Source organism: Tamandua tetradactyla, chromosome 2 (genome assembly GCF_023851605.1).
Source record: "Tamandua tetradactyla isolate mTamTet1 chromosome 2, mTamTet1.pri, whole genome shotgun sequence".
NCBI lineage: Eukaryota > Metazoa > Chordata > Mammalia > Pilosa > Myrmecophagidae > Tamandua > Tamandua tetradactyla.
Window position 1 is genome coordinate 97,141,272 of NC_135328.1, and position 18,446 is coordinate 97,159,717.

Consider the following 18,446-nt stretch of genomic DNA (forward strand, 5'->3'; position numbering starts at 1 on the left):
TTTATTGTTTTACAAGTTCTTATCATGTTGAAAGCCGTTTTTCCAAATCTAAGCTGTAAATTCCCTAAGGGTAAAGACCATATCTTAAAACTTGTTCTCAATAGCACCTAGAACAATACATTAAAGAAAATATGTAGCCAATGGATATTTGTTGATTAAATGACTAGTTGTTAATTTATGAGTGGTAAATAAAGGTCTTTGGATCATTAATTATCAGACGTTTATTGAGCACTTACTATGCGTCTATTCTAATTCTAAGCTCTGGGGACATAATGAACAAAACAGATACAGTCTCCTAGCCTCTGAAGGGAAGACAGGCAATAAGCAATAAATAAGAAAGTATATAGTATGTCAGATGGTGATGAATGTCATGAAGAAAAATCCAAAGAAAAGGGATAAAGGATGGTTGGTAGAAGTGCTATTTTATAGAATGGCCTCACTGACATCTATCTGGTAGAAGAATATTCCAGACAGAGAAAATGGTAAGTGCAGGAAAGTGCCTGGCATTTTCAACTGAGCGAGGGAGACAGTGTTTGGGGGAAAGTGTTTGGAGACTGGGGAGTGACAGATCACATAGAACTGTGGCTTTCATGGTAAGGGAAATGGGGAGCTTTGGGGGTGTTAGAGCAGAGTAACATGCTAACACTGGCTTTTCATATAAATAAATAAGAGGTGTAAATGAACAAAGCAGTTTCTATCATTCAGCATGAATGCTGGTGTCTATCAGACCAGCACTCATTATCAGCACTATTTGTGTTAAATAAAAACACTATTACATTTACAAAGCACGCACCTAGGCCAAATGCCTTCATGTATTATCTAATTTGTTTCTCAAAACAATGCTCTGAGACAAGAATTACCATGTCCATTTTGTAGATAAATAAATAGGTTTACAGAGGTAAAGTAAGAAATTTTCCCAAGGCAATACATCTGATGCGTTAGTGGTGAGTTTGGAACTCCAGCCCAGGTAGATCCATTTCTAGAGCCCATTCTACTAACTGCTGTCCATGGAAGTAGCAGAAATCTCAAGCATACATTTCATTTGAGCTCATGTATTTGAGTACAGGCGAATTGTACATAAAATACAAGTGTCAGCTGTCTGAGTGCTCCCCTTTGGTTTTGCTAACATTTGAGAATCTGGATATAGCTGATTGGCAAGTGACACTGCATGGATAAGTGGTAAGTTAAACTGCCATTAACTTATTACTAGAGTTTCTCTCATGGAACTCAGTTGGGTAGGGGTCTGAGTGCAGAAGTCCTGCACTTAGAACCCCTCAGCATCCATGCTGCTCTATGGTGTCACTACGGACTCTCCACTGGCCTTGACAATACCCAGGAGACTAGCAGGCATTTGCTGAAAGGGGAAGATGCTGCATCTGACCCCAAGAGCAGAGATTCTCAACTTCTGGCAAACACAAAAACCACCCATGAAATTATGGCTCTCCCCTGGCCCCTCCCACTCTCTAACTGCTCCCAAAAAAGTGCAGTTCAACAGGTGCTGAGTCAGCAGATCCGAAGTGGGAACTAGGCACTTTGATACCCAACAAAAACTAAGAATCATTGACCCAAGGGATCAGGCTATTAGTTACATGCTCTAAGGGAATCTGTCCAACTCTGATTTAATCACTGAAAGGATCACTAGGGAAGTACCCGTTCAACAAATTTTTTTGTTCATTTGTTTTAGAATCATGAAACATTGTGTCTGTTGGGTGAACTTCTAGACTCTGTCATTGGGTCAGGATATGTAAAAGGGGGTGACAGTGACAAGTTCCCTAATAAGTAGACGTGACTAGTAACTGCTATCATTTTGAAGGAAAGGACCCAATGACCTACTGGACAGTTCTGGGTCTTTGAAGCAGAAAGCAGCAGTGGTCAGAGGAGGAAGCAAATGGCTTTGGGTTCCAGGACCAATTCAGATTGACAGTTTGTGGCTACCAGGAAAACTGCCCCCTTGAAAAGGATTCTGATTTTTTATATTAATATTTTTATTGAGGTAAAATTCACATAGGAAAGAATGAGTGATTGATTAGCAACTATGCACAACCATGAATGTGCAGACAGAACAACAAACTGTGTATGCATTTATTGGCCTAGGATTAGAGTTAAGTGAGAGAAAATCATGTTAGAGAAGGGCACCAGAAGAAAAGAAAAATAAATGTTTCACAAGAAACATCAAAACTGATACCTAGGTAAAAATCCATCTAATCTCTATTTACCCATAAGATTGTGCAGAATGAGATTACAATAGAAAGCCAAATCTGTATTATTCATTAGCTTACCTAACAATGCTAGCATTTAAAAGGGTGGATAAATATCATTACTAAGTGGTTTATCAAGCCCATCATGGTTACTGAAGCCAGATTTTGATCTAATCCCACAGCTGCTTCAAGGCCATCAACAATTAGCTAATTAGCAAAATATCAGTATGCTGACACTGTTATTCTTAATCTAATGGTTTGTTTATTTAACTGTTGGCTACTCTCTCCATTATAGGCCATCCCCGTTCATGTTTTCTGAGCCTGATAAGTGTGGCATTTTTCTCTTTTTCTTTATTCCTAAGGCTTACTTTTGGTTAGTTTTAATACTTTTTAAAGTGCCTACGTGTTGTATAGTTAAGTAAACAAATTCCTAGGCTGAAAATTACGTGAAAAACAAATCCACCAATACCCTGAACTTTAAAAACATTTAAACAGTGAAGGACATAATCCATTTTTTTTTAGGTCATTTTTCTCTTGCTAGGCAGTACGTCTCTTAAAACTATCTTTGTGTAGTCTCCCTATTTTTATGGACCCATCTGCTATATATAATTTTTTTTAATATTTCAGTATCCTAGATTATGCAGTTATTATTTTCTATTTTATGTAACTACTATATATGACTTTTTAGAATACTGCAATATCTTACATTATGCATAGCTTTTTATTTTTTCTACGTTACGCATTAGGCATACTCCAACATGAAGATTTGTTGATTCTGGAAAGAAAATAAGGAACATCCCACATGATAATGTGCAAACATCTAATTATGCTGTAGAATCAGAGATATATAGAATTTGAGAGCTGGAAGGGAACTGAGAGATCATTTAGTCAAGGGTTTCTTAAATATATTTTAACATAAGAACACTTCTCCAAAAGGAAGCTTTGTAAAAAGTCCAAATGCAAAACAGATCAATTCTGAGCCACCCTGACCGAAACAGGAGTGGGGGCCCTCAGCTTCCAGGGTCCTGTGCTTCCCTCAGCCCAGCCCAGCAGTCCCTAAATCATGGAGAGTGAGGCTTCCTCAGGACGCTATATTCTGCAGGTTTGCTGAGCATTTCCACACCAGCCTAGGAGCACACAATCATTTTCCCTTGACCATCTATGAAAGGCCTCTAGGGCAAAATTTTTATTTCTTTATATACCAATGCATTGCTCAAACCTGAGGCTCCACCATAAATGGGCTTTGAACACACACTTCCCTTTTCTTCCGAAGTCATTTTGTAAGTTTACATCCATAATCTTTTAAATGAATGAAAATAACATCCTCAAAGAATAATGACCACAGGATTTGACCTACAGGATCATGGGTGTCAGTTTTCACAGCATCCATACATGTTGATCTTACTCTGATTGTAAGATATTCAGAAACTCCTGATTCATTCAGGCAAATTAGCTGCAGATTATTATTTAAAACTTTTCAGTTAATATACAATGAAATACACAGGAATTCAATATACTGTCTAATGACTTTTGATGAAGGTGTGCATCCACGTACCGAGACCCCAATCAAGATAGAGATGCATTTTATCCTGGCTGACTTTGGCTTGGGGAATGGATGCTTTTCACAATGTGCAGGTAAGCCGCTTCTCATTCTGATGGAAAGGCTTCCTGAGAGGTTCACTTCAGGCAGGGCCTGAAATCTCAGTTGGAACAGCAGCACGGGGGATTGTAGAAATGTTCCTGAGACCCCTCAGGCACAGCTGACAAGCCATGCGTCCAGCTGCCCCACCCATGGCTCTGCAAACTCAGACACATCCCAAAGCAGAGCCGCCAAATGGACGGTGGGTACCGCAGCTATAACGATGCACAGGGGCTTTTCTTTTTTTTTTAATTTGGCGGAGCAGGTCTAGCCAGGAAGAAAGGGCTGGAGCTCCTTTTCCCAGTGTGTGCTCTCGGTGGGTCAACAGTGAGATTGTTATGGGAGCGTAACTCAAGCCGGGTAATGTGTAGGATCTGTGGCTTTATTGTGTCCCTGCTATGTTAATTAGTATTAGGAGCATGATGGATTGGCAACACGTGTGCACTCTGAGTCTTAAACCAGCCCTGAGAGTTTAGCACTCCATTAGTTACACATCAGAGAAACCCAGGGGATGTTTACTCAAAAAGAGGATCATTTACAGGAGGGAAACATGCTAATTCGTTCCTGATACCGTCTGGGGAGAAGGACACCCCACCCACCAGTGAACAGTGTAACCCGTCATCCAAGACAGAGATGGAATTAGAGGCTGGCTAGAGACTACAGAGACCCCTGGGCCCCCTGGCCTTGGAACCCTTGAAATCTCAAATCCTCAGTTGTTCCTACACGAATCCCTCTGAGACAGAAGTTCAGAGAAGGCTGTGTTGACATTTCAATTCATTACCCTGCTCCGGAGGCAGGGAACCCTCAACCCCATCTCTCCCACACCCCTGCCAGGCCATGGACAGGGAACTCCCACTCTGCAGGCCTCCCCATCAACTTTTCCAGCAGCTGCAGCCTCTCACGCTAGTACCAGCCAAGGCGTGTAAAGAGAACCCTAGAGAGGCTATCTGAAATCCTGGCACTCCTCAGAGGCAAACCTAGAGGGCTTTGTAAAACAGAAGCTGCAGGCTCCCTTCTGATTCTATGGTTCACCAGTTTTAATGGTGTCAAGACAATTTTATAGATAGAACACACAAATGTAGTTCAAATATTAATGAAGCTATGAATGGGTTTGTTTTAAATCATCCTATATAATTGCATGTAATAGATACTAAGAATATATGCTATATAAAGCTATATATGCACAGAGGCAGTGGGGTACTGGTGAATGTTTACTAGCTGCCTGGCAGGTGGGTAGGAGGAAGCCTTGATTTGTATGGTTCCCAGTGTCAGTGCTGTAAATATTCTCACCTTGGACAATTTCAAGCTACCAACATGACGTTAGTTGAGAAGAGATTTACAAAATTAGATATATGAAATTCACAAGCTGGTAAGGGCAAGCTCCAGCACACCATTAAAATTTAGGTAAAAACATGAGAATAAAAATCATCCCTGTACCTCACTATCTGTAAAGTTTGACTTCCTCCTTTTCCCCTCTGTTGTCCACACATCATAGTTTAGTAGTTAAGAATTTGGGCTCTAAGTCAGCATACTTGGGTTCAAATTCTAGCCCAGCTGGTATAAAACCTTAGGCATATTCTTTTGTCTCTTTCCTTACCTATGAAATTGAGATTTTAAAAAAATTCTCAGTGATAAAATCCTCACCTTCCATGCGGGAGACCCTGGTTTGATTCCCAGACCATGCACCAAAAAAAAAAAGCTCTACACTACAGTGTTGTGAGGATGAAATAATTTACTAAGAATACCCTAAAAGGGTGACTTTCAAATTTAAGTGTATCACCTAGAAGGCTTGCTAAAACATAGCTCCCTAAGTCCCAGCCTCAGTTTCTGATTCAGTAGGTCTGAGTTGGGCCATCAAGAAATTCTGTGTCTATCAGGTTTCCATGTGGAGCCTGAGTTTGCATTTTAACAAGACCGCAGGTGATGATGATATGGCTGATCTGCTTACCCTAAAGGTTTCAGTATGAAGCTCAGAATTCAGTATATATTGGCTACTGTTATTTTCAAGTCCAAGAGATCAGAGCTGCTCCCTCTAAATAAAAACCATGCCGCCAAGATCCCAGGCTCTGCCTAAATGAGCATACTATTCCAGGAAGGCTTCTCTGGCTACATGAGAAATCCCAGTCGCCCTCAAACAAGGAAGAGCAAGGAGAGCTGCCACGCATCCTTCCCACACTGCTCTCTCCATCAGTGAGTCAGCAAGTCATCAACAAGTGTCTTCTGTGCAAGCCAGTTCTAACAGAGATGAAGGCCAGGTGGGGTTAAAAGGCACATGCATTAGAGGTGCAGGGATCAAAAGAGTGTTACTTCCTGAGGACACCAGCTAAAAGAGAAATAAATCCCCAAAGGCTGTCCTTACATTGGGCATTCAAGGTTGTTGGTTTTTCAGTATGTACGCCTGGACTGCATATTCAAACTAATATTTATTGATAGGGTCCATACTTAGCATTAGACACAACCATCCTGAGTGAAGTACCCATGGGTTTAATTCATATTGTGTCACTAATCCTTCATAAATCTCCCATTTTGGGTTTAATTCATATTGTGTCACTAATCCTTCATAAATCTCCCATTTTGTGTTTTGTTCAAAATAATGTTAATTTCTTATATTCACCTCTCATCACATCTATTCATTGTTTCAAGCCTAGGGTTACTTGAACTTGAATGAAGACCGTAGGTTTATGGATTTTGTGGAGGGGGTAGGGGCCCCACGGCCCTTTGTTGGAGAAGAACTGAGTAGAGACTTTGCAGGTTGAGGAAACTGTCCTTCAGGACGGGAAAGGTTTTTCTCCATGTGGAATGGGAAGTCCATGGAGACGTCTTGCTGTCCGGGCACTTCTGCCTGTTCCTGAGGTTGTCCTGCCTCCTGGGCTCGCTAGCTGCTCGGTAGACCTTTGTCCTCCGCCGTAAGGCCCCCTTCTCCCAGTAAACACACATACTCACACACACACACACATACACACACACACACCAGAGCTCATCTTTCCCTTTTTCTACCTGCACTTTTCATTCCAGCGTTCCCCGCCTCCTGCCATAGACCCCAGCATCCTGCCACAAACTATCCCAGCAAGAATTTGAGGTTTTGACAAAAAAGTAACCATCCCCCACAGTACTCCTTCAGCTTAGACTTTCTAGAAGGTTCCTTCTTCAGTTGAATTCTGCATGTTTAATTGAACTTCATGATTTTATGGAAATGTGCAACAGTGAGTAAAGATATATTTTAGCATGAATAGAATATTTAAAAATTAAACTATTTGAAATCTGAAAAAAAATAAAAAACAACTGGAGAGGTTCCAAATGATTTAAATCTTAGTGGCTTATTAGGTCAATTGTGCTAGTTTGCTAAAAAATACATCATACACCCTGGGATCAAGCCATAACACAATAGCTCAGTACCTAAAATAACATAAAGCAACGGGGAGCTCTCCAATTGAGAAGTAGGATTTTCATGCCCCCCTCATTCCCACGAGAACTGCCTGGACAGTCATTCCCGGCAGTTGAGGAATTGGGACACAAGCTCTGTTTAATTATATAACAAATAACGCCACTCCTGCCTTGCATCCAGAAACCACGGGAAGCACCACAGAGTGCTGAAAAATCCAGGTGGGAAACCCTGGGAAAGCTGCTCTCAGCTTTTTGAAGGCTCAATATTCTTATTTTCTGGTACAACCAGTAGCAAAGTGGCCTAATGTTTCCATCTTATTTTAATGGCTAATTTTCTTCCCTTTCATATAACGGCGTTGCTCAATGGTGCCAGCACAAACGTTCCCACTGTATACAGACCCTCTCACTCAACCATAGGGGCCAGCTGTGTCAGAGCCAAGAAGAACTGACTTCATCCTTTCTGTTTTCCACATTTTTCTTATAGAAGGTACGTGGTTCCTGCAAATGGATTTCATTGCAATAATCTTCTTCCTTCCTGCAACACTCAGTCCAGCTGCCTTTCTTCTCTCCTGTATCATCAGTCTCCACAAAGTGAGGGTGGAAAATAGAAGAGTAAGATTTCTACCTATTGGTTCTCAAATCCCAACAAACAAAGGCACAATCCCCCAAATGATGGAACTTTTATCATACCCTTCACACTATGTACTAATCATACCAGTGGAAACTGCCTCCATTAAATATGGAGTGAGGTGTAAACTGGTCAGCAATACTGAACTAGAGAAATGTTCTTATATTGTGTTTTAAGTAGCCATCTTTCACTCTGTTACCAGTGTTTACATTCTTATGACTTATAAACAAAAAAGCTAAAAGGAAAAGATCAACTTAATAAACTACCTGAACTTTAAAACAATAGCAGCGAGGGAGGAGGAAAGGAAAAAAATAACAGAGTAGAGAAAACATTTGCAGCAAATAGGGTAAAGCTAATTTCTTAAATAGCGAAAGTATTACTCAATTAATAATAGAAGACAGTAATGAACAGAATTCACAAAACAATAAATACAACTAGTAATCAAATGCATAAAGCAGACTCACTGGAAATCAAACAAATGTAAAATTAAAACACTGAGTATTGGGCAGGCCATGGTGGCTCAGTGGCTGAGTTCTCGCCTGCCATGCCGGAGACCCAGGTTCAATTCCCGGTGCCTGCACATGTTCACCTAATAAAGTAGCAAACGAGAATTTTATCTTAATACCCAAAGGTTACAGTGTAACTGGCACCCACACATAGCTGGAAGCATTAGAAATTGGTATAGTTCTTGGGCAAAACAGTTTAGAAATACATATCAAATGCCATAAAAATTTACATACCTTTTAACCCAGAAATCCCACTTCTGAAAGAGAAAATAACCCAAAGGAAAGACACTATGTACACAGATATATTCAAGGTAGCTGATTTATAATAAAAAATAAAACTAGAAGCAATCCAAAAGCCCAACTATAGGGAACAATTATGTAACCTATGGTAAGTTCATCCATTAATTTATTAAGCCAACATTTATTAATCACCTTCTATGTGCTAGTCACTCCTTCCCCACTGTCAAATTCTAAGTGTAATCAGTAACAAATAAGTGAGACAGAACATACATTTACATTTTTCCTCTAAATCGAGAAATGTCAGCCTTCAGTAGTACAATGCCATGTATATCACTTTCAAATCAGCAGAAAATAAAATGCCCCGTGTAAAAATCAGGGAAATTGATGGCAATTATCCTTGAGGCCCATTTAGCAATTTAAGACATCTGGCTGTTCAAGTTTTGGGAAAATCCATGGGAGACAGCAATGCCAAGTGTTCCCAGTAGCCCTGAATTCAGTCCATCGCTTTAAGAGACCGGCCTCTTGAGCCCGAGCAACCAGTTGTCTTCAAAAAGCCCTGCTAAATGCTTACGTGACACTTGGGTCTTTGGGGACAATGGAGATGACAGGCAGAGACAGGTGGTCAGTTTCACACCCCAATGGGGCTCCCTTCTTGAGAACACATGCCCTCAGCCCTTCCTGGGTGCCCAAGCCCAGACCCCCAGGTCTTCCGGAGGAATGCAGAAAGAGAACCAGGAAGAAGGGGTGGCATGCAGGGTCTGCAAGCTTTTGGTCAGAAAGTTTACCTGCCTTGAAACCAAGAGAGTCCTTTGGGCTGCACCCCCTGCCACTCGCCTCTGAGAGCAGGCCCCATCTCCCGGGAAGAGAGGGTTGCTCCCAGCCCTGACATAAGACACGGACACCTGCCTCCAGGATAGAAATCGTGGTATCAGCAAAGATGCCTCTCTCTAAAAAAGTTACCTTTCCACTTCTACCTAAAACGAAGGAATTTTTTTTAGTGGGAAATAACCTTTCATGGTACAACTAGCCTTACGGTCAATACCCTCTGGCAGAGATAAAGAGAATAATAATAAATTAAGCAGTAAGTATAACACTTGCTATCTGAATATTATTCTAAGTGCTTAGCACGTAGTAATTCATTTAATTTTCACAACAAACCTGTGAGGAATACCAATCTCCTTTTATATATGAGGTGGATAAAGCATAGAAATATTGAGTAACGTACCAAGGTCACATACTAGTGAGGTACTTTGTGCCCAGTTATCCCACCATTGGGAATAAATTAACCAAAAAAGAAAGAAAAGTTACACATACGAATATCTCCATTGTGGCATTATTTAACATAGGAAAAAGTTGGAAACAACCTTAAAAAGGCAGTAAGTAGAAAATAGCTAAGTAAACATATTTGTTTATTTATGGGATTTGGACTCCTCTTTTTCAAAATGAATACTAATCTAGTTATTAACCTGTTTTGTTTTGTTTTTCAATGAAATAATTGTGCTTTTATTATCAACAGCCTCATAGCCACTAAGCTAATCTAAACCAAACCTAAACTTCTATCCTCTGCTTACTTTTGGTAAAGGAATATGTTCACAGCTTTTGGTGTGGGTTTTGGCCAGAAGTCTCAAGCTGTACTACCCAAGAGATTGGCAGATTCTCGTGGCAGCACTGCTGAAGAGGCTTTCCTAGTGTCTAACCTAGTCAGTCCTGACAGGGGTCAGGCTAGAACACAGGGCAAGACAGGACTGATTTGTCATTTGCAGTGGCCTCCCACACACGTTCTCTCCCGCCCTCTGCTCTCACTTGGCCTTGCATGCACACACACTCCACCTCCCACCCAGCATGCTCATTTGCACATGAGCATTCACACACACACACGCCCTACGCCTACACTCGCCTCCTCCCATTTTTTCCCTCTAGCCTCCTTCATGAATCTCACCGCTGAAAAGCACACCTTCCCCTGAGGTTCTGCTGAGGTTGTCTGGGGACAAAGGTAAGACCTTTCTGAGTCTCAGCTCCCTAGGGACTTGGAGTATTTGGACTGTGTGGGAGGGAATCCCTTACAGATAGTGAGTGAACCTGGACTGACCATCCAGTGAATGCTTTTCAGCCCAGCACTGTGGCTGTCTTCTCCAAATCTAGAATTCATTTCATAGAATAAGAAGGGATATTTATACGTACGGGACTCTCATTAAGGTCTTGGGGTGTATCTCTTTAGATACCATGGGTCAGCCTTCTCCCTTTTTCACGGTCATTAAGAAACCAGGAAATATATCCATAGTGTGGGTGGAAATGAGGAATCTGGTCCTGTGAGCTGTGTTCAGAGGACCACTCGCATGGATCGATCACGAGATAGCAGTCCCTCTAGAAGGTCCACAGATCAGGAATTCCATTCTAAGTAAAGGTGTTAGACAAGCCATGGGCCCCATCCCTTCTTCTGGGAACTTTTTGGGCCAGCAAAGAAAAGGCACCCTTAGAGAAAGAAGAAAATGTAAGCTAATAAAGATCACTTACTCCTTGATTCAAGAAGAGATAGAGGATTACACTAGTGTATGGGGAAAAAGTTTTCTGTAATATCTCAAAACACATGTTAGGTTTCAGACATGCTTAGTTAATGCCCCAGCTCTGTTGTGATTGTTTATACAATTTCTCTAAGCCTGACTTTCCTTATCGGAAAACAGGGATGATAAAAGTACCTTCCTCACTGGGTTGTTATGAGAATTCAATAAGAAGAAGTATATGAACTATTTCACACTGTGCCAGGTAACTAGTAAGTGCTCAACTAACATTAGATCAACTTTTTACTATTTTACTATTTATTAGAGAATGATGGAAGGTTGAAGTTTCCTGACTGCCTAAACCACCACTTTACAGTTGCTTTCGGTTTACAGGTGTATTTTCCCTGTCCGATAAATGTCTCTTGGGTTTACTCCCATAGAGTCAGACTGACCTTTAGTGTCCATTCTCCTGGCCTATGGGAATAGACAGGGCCTACCTTACAGGCCTTGGAGAACTTTACTCTTTGATGGAGGAGAATCAAAGAGGCCAGAAAGAGCCCATCTGGCCAGACAGCTCACTAATAAAAGCCAAGACGCTACTGAGGAAAGAGACAACTTTTCAGAAATGTGATAAACCCCCTTCTGTGATGGAAGAAACATCTGTTTGTTCCATCTTGCAGATTTGGGAATGCTGGGTCTTGGAGCTGTTTTTTCTGACAGCATTAGATGGAAATGCTGTTTCTATGCTCACACAGGGTGTCTTTTCAACTCTGAATGTAAACATTTAGCTCCAAGGATGGAAGAAATACTAGGTTGCAGGAGCAAGCAATTACTTGCTGTTTCTTTAAGAGGTGCCCTGATTTGGGACCACTTGTTGGTAAGACAACACTCCGTCAACATCACGTGTAGTTTGTAAGAAGTCAAAACATTTGATAACCAGACCAGCCAGCCTGGAAGAAAACAATTATAATGCCTATACTTGACAAAGGACATGTAATTATATATATATATAAAGAACTTTTGCAACTCAATAATAAAAAGACAAACAATTTAAAGAAAAATGGATAAAAGAGTTTAACAGATACTTCAAAGAGAATATGCAAATCACTAATAAGTACATTAAAACATGCTTAGCATGATTAGTCATCAGTGAAATGCAAATTAAAACCATAATGAAATAGCACTGTACACCAATTAGAATGGCTAAAATTTAAAATAATAATGACAACTGACAATACTAGATGTTGGTGATGATGTGAAATAACTGGAACTCATACATTGCTGTTGGGATGAAAAATATCACTCCCTTAGAGCAGTTTCTCACAACGTAAAACATACACTGACCATATGACCCGGCAACCCTACTCCTAGGTATTTACTCAAGAGAAACTAAAATATGTCTACATAAAGGCTTCTGCATGAATACTCATAGCTTTGTTCATGAAAACTCAAAATTGGGAGCATATATAATAGGGGGTAAGAGGTAAAATAAACTGGGTAGATGGAAATAGTAGTGGTCAATGAGAGGGAGGGGTATGGGGTATGGTATGAATGAGTTTCTTCTTTTTATTTCTTTTTCTCGAGTGATGCAAATGTTCTAAAAATTGACCATGGTGATTAATGCACAACTATGTAATGATATTGTGAGCATTGATTGTACACCATGTAAGGATTGTATGTGCATGAATATTTCTCAATAAAAAATTTTTTTTTAATTGGAACAAATGTCCATCATGAGGTGAATGAATTAAAAAAATGTGATACGTTCTTGCTGTGGAATATGACTCATCACTAAAAGGCATGTGCTGGCAAATACAACAACATAGGGAATCTCAAAAAACATTATGCTGAATAAACTAAGCCAGATACAAAAGGCTACATGCTGTATGCTCCCACTTATGTGACATGCTACACAAATCTAATATATGATAACACGAAACAGAACAGTGTTGCATGAGGCTGATGTTGAGAGAGATTGTCTGGGAAGTGACATAAGAGATTCATATGATTCTCAATATAATATGTCTCTTTAACTTAGAATATATATAAACATCAGTCTTCCTTATCAAAACCCTCCTACCCACATTATCTAATTTAACATGTATGGTCAGTTTATTTGACACCATAATTACATGAAATCTTGAATAGGGCGAGCAATCTTGTTCGTTCATCCAGGTTAGTGTGATGCTCTGCTACATCCCAGAGTAACTTGGGCAGAGAATAAAGTATTTGCAAAGTCCCCGTGGGAGTTTGGGGAGAAAGAAGGAAATATTCAACTTCCCCATCTGGGGAATTCCTGTTATTCTTGCAAGCAGTGGGGACAACCAATTCAGTAGGCTGAGCCCTCAATCTTGGGATATGCCCCTATGAAACTTATTCCTGCAAAGGAGAAGCTAAGCCTATATGACTGAGTCACCCACCCCCAGAGCTCTTTTGTTGTTCAGATATAGCCTCTCTCTCTCTAAGCCAACTCAGCAGGTGAACTCACTGCCCTTCCCCCTACATGGGCTATGTCTCCCTGGGGTGTAAATCTCCCTGGCAACATAGGATGGGACTCCCGGGTTGAGCTGGGACCCAGCATCATGGAATTGAGAAAGCCTTCTTCACCAAAATGGAGAAGAGGGAAATGAGACAAATAAACTTTCAGTGGCTGATAGATTTCAAACAGAGTCAAGAGGTTATCCTGGATGTTGTTCTTATGCATTTATATTGATACCTCTTTTTGTTTATTGTGTATAGGAGTGGCTAGAGGGAAAATGGTTGAACTGTGCTCCAGTAGCTTTGATTCTTGAAGACAATTGTGCTAACTATATAGTTTTTACAGTATGACCATGTGATTGGGAAAACCTTGTACCTGATGCTCCCTTTATCCAGTGTATGGACAGATGAGTAAAAGAAAAATAAAGACAATAAATAAATAAATAATGGTGGGGTTAAGGAGTAAAAAAAAAATTGAGTAGCTTGAAATACTAGTGGTCAGTGAGAAGGAGGGGTAAGGGGTATGGGATGTATGAGTTTTTCTTTTTTCTCTTTATTTCTTTTTCTTGAGTGATGCAAGTGTTCTAAAAATGATTGTGGTGATGAATACACAACCATGTGATGATATTGTGAGCCATTGATTGTATACTTTGGATGGACTGTATGTGTATGAAGATATCTCAATACAAATACCAAGCTAGGTATAGAAAACTGAGAAAAAAAAAAGAAATAGAAAAATGTTGCAAATGATCAGTTAGTCTAAGAATAGACTTCCATTATCCAGGGTGAATAAAGAAAATTTATATGATACTTTTTATGTGTCAAGACACTTTCTAGATATATCAGTTATTTAATCCTCTCAGGACACCTGAGTATATACTGTTATTATGCTTATAGTTGAGGAAACCGAGGCATGGAGAGGGTGTCTCAGATAGTAAGTGTCTCAGTTGATAAGTTTAAAAGCAAGGATGTGGATTCAGACAGTGTGGCTCGGGGGATCTGCCTTCTTCACCACTCTGCTGTCTTGCCCCTTAGAGAGGACGTGGTTGTCCTAGGAACAAAAACAATGCCAAGAATAGCTCTACGTGGTAGAAAAGGGTTTTGTCCAACAAGGGTAAAGAGATTTTCCTACTGAGATTTTTGAGAAAGAATTGCCAACTCTACACAAATCCTGTATTTTCTAGAGATAGGAGAAGGTTTTCAAATAGTATCTGAAAGTCTCTTGCAACCACCTGCCTCCAAGAGAGGTTATAAGAAGGTTTGTTTGTGTGCTGGGTAAAAGAGACACACACCTGGGCAAACAAACTGAGTCACAAGTTAGCTAATCCAACAAGAAGCATGAAAAGAAACTTGAGAAAAAATTAAGTCTCATCACATTCTCTAAGATGAAGAAAATAACCCTTGAAGAAAAGTGACTATGGTGATTCCTTCGTTTACACATTGGGTATTGTTCTGGTTTGCTAGCTGCCAGAATGCAATATACCAGAAACAGAATGGCTTTTAAAAAGGGGAATTGAAAAAGTTGCTAGTTTACAGTTCTAAGGCCGAGAAAATGTCCCACTTAAGTCTATAGAAATGTCCAATCTAAGGCATCCAGGGAAAGGTATCTTGGTTCAATAAGGTCAATGAAGTTCAGGGTTTCTCTCTCAAGTGAGAAGGCACATGGCGAACACAGTCAGGGTTTCTCTCTCATCTGAAAGGGCACATGGCGAACATGGCATCATCTACTAGCTTTCTCTCCTGGCTTCCTGTTTCATGAAGCTCCCTGGGAGACATTTTCCTTCTTCATCTCCAAAAGTCACTGGCTGCTAGGCTCTGCTTCTCGTGGCTATGTCATTCTGCTATGCTCTCTCAGAATCTCCCTCATTCTCCAAAATGTTTCCTCTTTTATAGGACTCCAGAAACCAGTCAAGGCCCACCCAAATGGGTGGAGACATGCCTCCACCTAACCAACCTTAATAACCACTCTTGATTAAATCACATCTCCAGGGAGATGATCTAATTACAGTTTCAAACATTCAATGCTGAATAGGGATTAGAAGAAATGGCTGTCTTTACAAAATGGAATTAGGATTAAAACATGGCTTTTCTAGGGTACATACATCATTTCAAACCAGCACAGGTATTAAATGGGAAGCAGAGAAAATAAATCTCAACATCCTCTTTGGCAGGAGCATAAAAATTTCTCCCTGGCTAATCCCTCAGGGAAGGCATTATAGTTTGCTAGCTGCCAGAACGCAATATGCCATGAAGGGAATAGCTTTTAAAAAGGAATTTCATAAGTTGCAAGTTTACAGTTCTAAGGCTGAGAAAATGTCCCAATTAAATCAAGTCTATAGAAATGTCCAATCAAAGGCATCCAGAGAAAGATACCTTGGTTCAAGAAGGCCGATGAAGTTCAGGGTTTCTCTTCCAAGTGAGAAGGTACATGGCAAAGATAGTCAGGGCTTCTCTCTCATCTGGAAGGGCACATGGTGAACATGGCATCATCTACTAGCTTTCTCTCCTGGCTTCCTGTTTCATGAAGCTCCCCAGGAGGCATTTTCCTTCTTCATCTTCAAAGGTTGCTGGCTGGTAGACTCTGCTGCATGGTGTTGTGGCGTTCTCTGCTCTATCAGAATCTTATTCTCCAAAATGTTTCCTCTTTTATAGGACTCCAGTAAACCAATCAAGATCCACCCAAATGGGTGGAGACACATCTCCCCTAATCCAGCTTAACAACCACTCTTGATTGGGTTACATTAGGGAGATGATCTGATTACAGATTCAAACATACAGTGTTGAATAGGAATTATTCTGCCTTTACAAAATGGAATTTTGATTAAAACATGGCTCTTCTAGGGTTCATACATCCTTTCAAACCAGCACAGAAGGGATCAAGGGAGGTTAGCTTTGCAGCTGGGTATTATTTTATTATTATTATTATTCTAGTAACATATACAAAACCTAAAATTTCCCCCTTTTAATCACATTCAAATATATAATTTAGTGCTGTTGATTACATTCACAATATTGTGTTACAATCACCAATATCCATTACCAAAACTTTTCCATCACCCCAAATAGAAGCAATGAACAATTTAAGCATTAACTCCCCATTCCCGGCACCCTCCCCAGCCCCTGTTAACCTGTATTATAGTTTCTAATTCTATGAATTTATTTATTCTAATTATCTGATATGAGTGAGATTATTCAGTATTTTTCCTTTGGTGTCTAGCTGATTTCACTCAATGTCTTCAAGGTTCATCTATGTCGTCACATGTATTAGAACTTCATTCCTTTTTACAACTTAATGTTATTCCATTGTAGGTACATATTACATATTGTTTACCCATTCGTTGGTTGATGGACACTTGGGTTGTTTCCATCTATTGGCATTTGTGAATAATGCCACTATGAGTGTGAGGGTAAATATATGTGAGTTCCTGCTTTCAATTATTTTAGGTAGCTACCTAGAAGTGGGATTTCTGCATCATATCATATGGTATTTCTATATTTAACTTTCTGAGGAACTGCAAAACTGTCTTCCATAGCAGCTGTACCATTTTACATTCCCAAAAACAATGGAGGAGCGTTTCTGTTTCTCTACAACCACTCCAATGCTTATTTTCCATTTGTTTTGTTTTGTTTTTTTAGGAGCATGTTCTGGGAATCGAACCCAGGTCTCCCGCATGCAAGGCGAGCATTCTACCACTGAACCACCCATACACCCTCCATTTGTTTTTAATACTAGCCATTCTAGTGTGTGTAAATGGTGTCTGGTAGTTTTGATTTGCATTTCCTTAATAGCTAATGATGTTGAGCATCTTTTCATGTGCTTATTGGCAATTTGTACATCTTCTTTGAAGAAACGTCTATTCAAGACTCTTGTACATTTTTTAATTGAGTTGTTTCTCTTTTGTTGTTGCATTGTAGGATTTCTTTATTAACCTCTTCTTGGATATGTGTTTCCAAATATTTTCTTCCATTCTGTAAGTTGCCTTTTTTTTTAAGAGTAGCAGATATAAAATTTACTAGGTACACATGTGAGATAACATGCGGGCACTCACAAAGACAGAAGTGAAAAAGATGAGAGGCAATGGGCAATGTGAGCCATTTGCTTTACTAGATTATCTTTACTTACTCCCCCTCCCCTTTCTTTGTTTGCGGCTTTTTCTCTTACCTCCCTTCTCTCCAGGGTGGTGACTGGTGGTAGATAGTGCATTTGGGTGGGTCAGTTTGCTCCACTCTTCTCTGTAGATGACTCACTCAGATGGGAGTCATTTGGCTCCAGATGTAGGTGGCCCTTTAACTTTCATGATAAAGTCCTTTGAGGCACAGAAGCTTTTAATTTTCATAGGGCCCCATTTATCTATTTTTTTCTTTTGTTGCTTTTTGTTACTCAAAGTCTAAGAATACCACTGACTATCACAAAGTCATGAAGATGCTTCTCTATGTTTTCTTCTAGTTTTATAGTTCTGGCTCTAATATTTAGGTCTTTGATCCAATTTGAATTGATTTTTATATATGGTGTGAGGGAGGGGTCCATTTTCCTTATTTTGCTTGTGAGTATCAAATGAAGTCCCAATTAAGTGGACTTGACACCTTTATCTAAAATTAGTTGACTATAGATGAGAAGGTTTATTTCTGAATTCTCAGTTCTATTCCATTGATCTATATGTCTTTCCTTGTGACAGTATCATGCTGTTTGACTACTGTCACTTCCTCATAAGTTTAAAACTGGGAAGTGAGAGTCTTCCAACTTTGTTCTTCTTTTTCAAGATGTCTTTGGCTATTTGGAGCCCTTTACCCTTCCATATCAATTTCATGATTGACTTTTACATTTCTGCAAAGAAAGCTCTTAGAATTTTGATTGGGATTGCACTGAATCTGTAA

General features: G+C 39.9%; 1 non-coding gene across 1 annotated transcript; it reads right to left on the reverse strand.

The window, feature by feature from the left end:
• Positions 1–17,212: 17,212 nt before the first annotated feature.
• On the reverse strand, positions 17,213–17,273 carry TRNAA-UGC (transfer RNA alanine (anticodon UGC)). Its single transcript has one exon. It is a non-coding gene; the product is annotated as a tRNA-Ala (tRNA).
• Between the last annotated feature and the right edge of the window lie 1,173 nt (positions 17,274–18,446).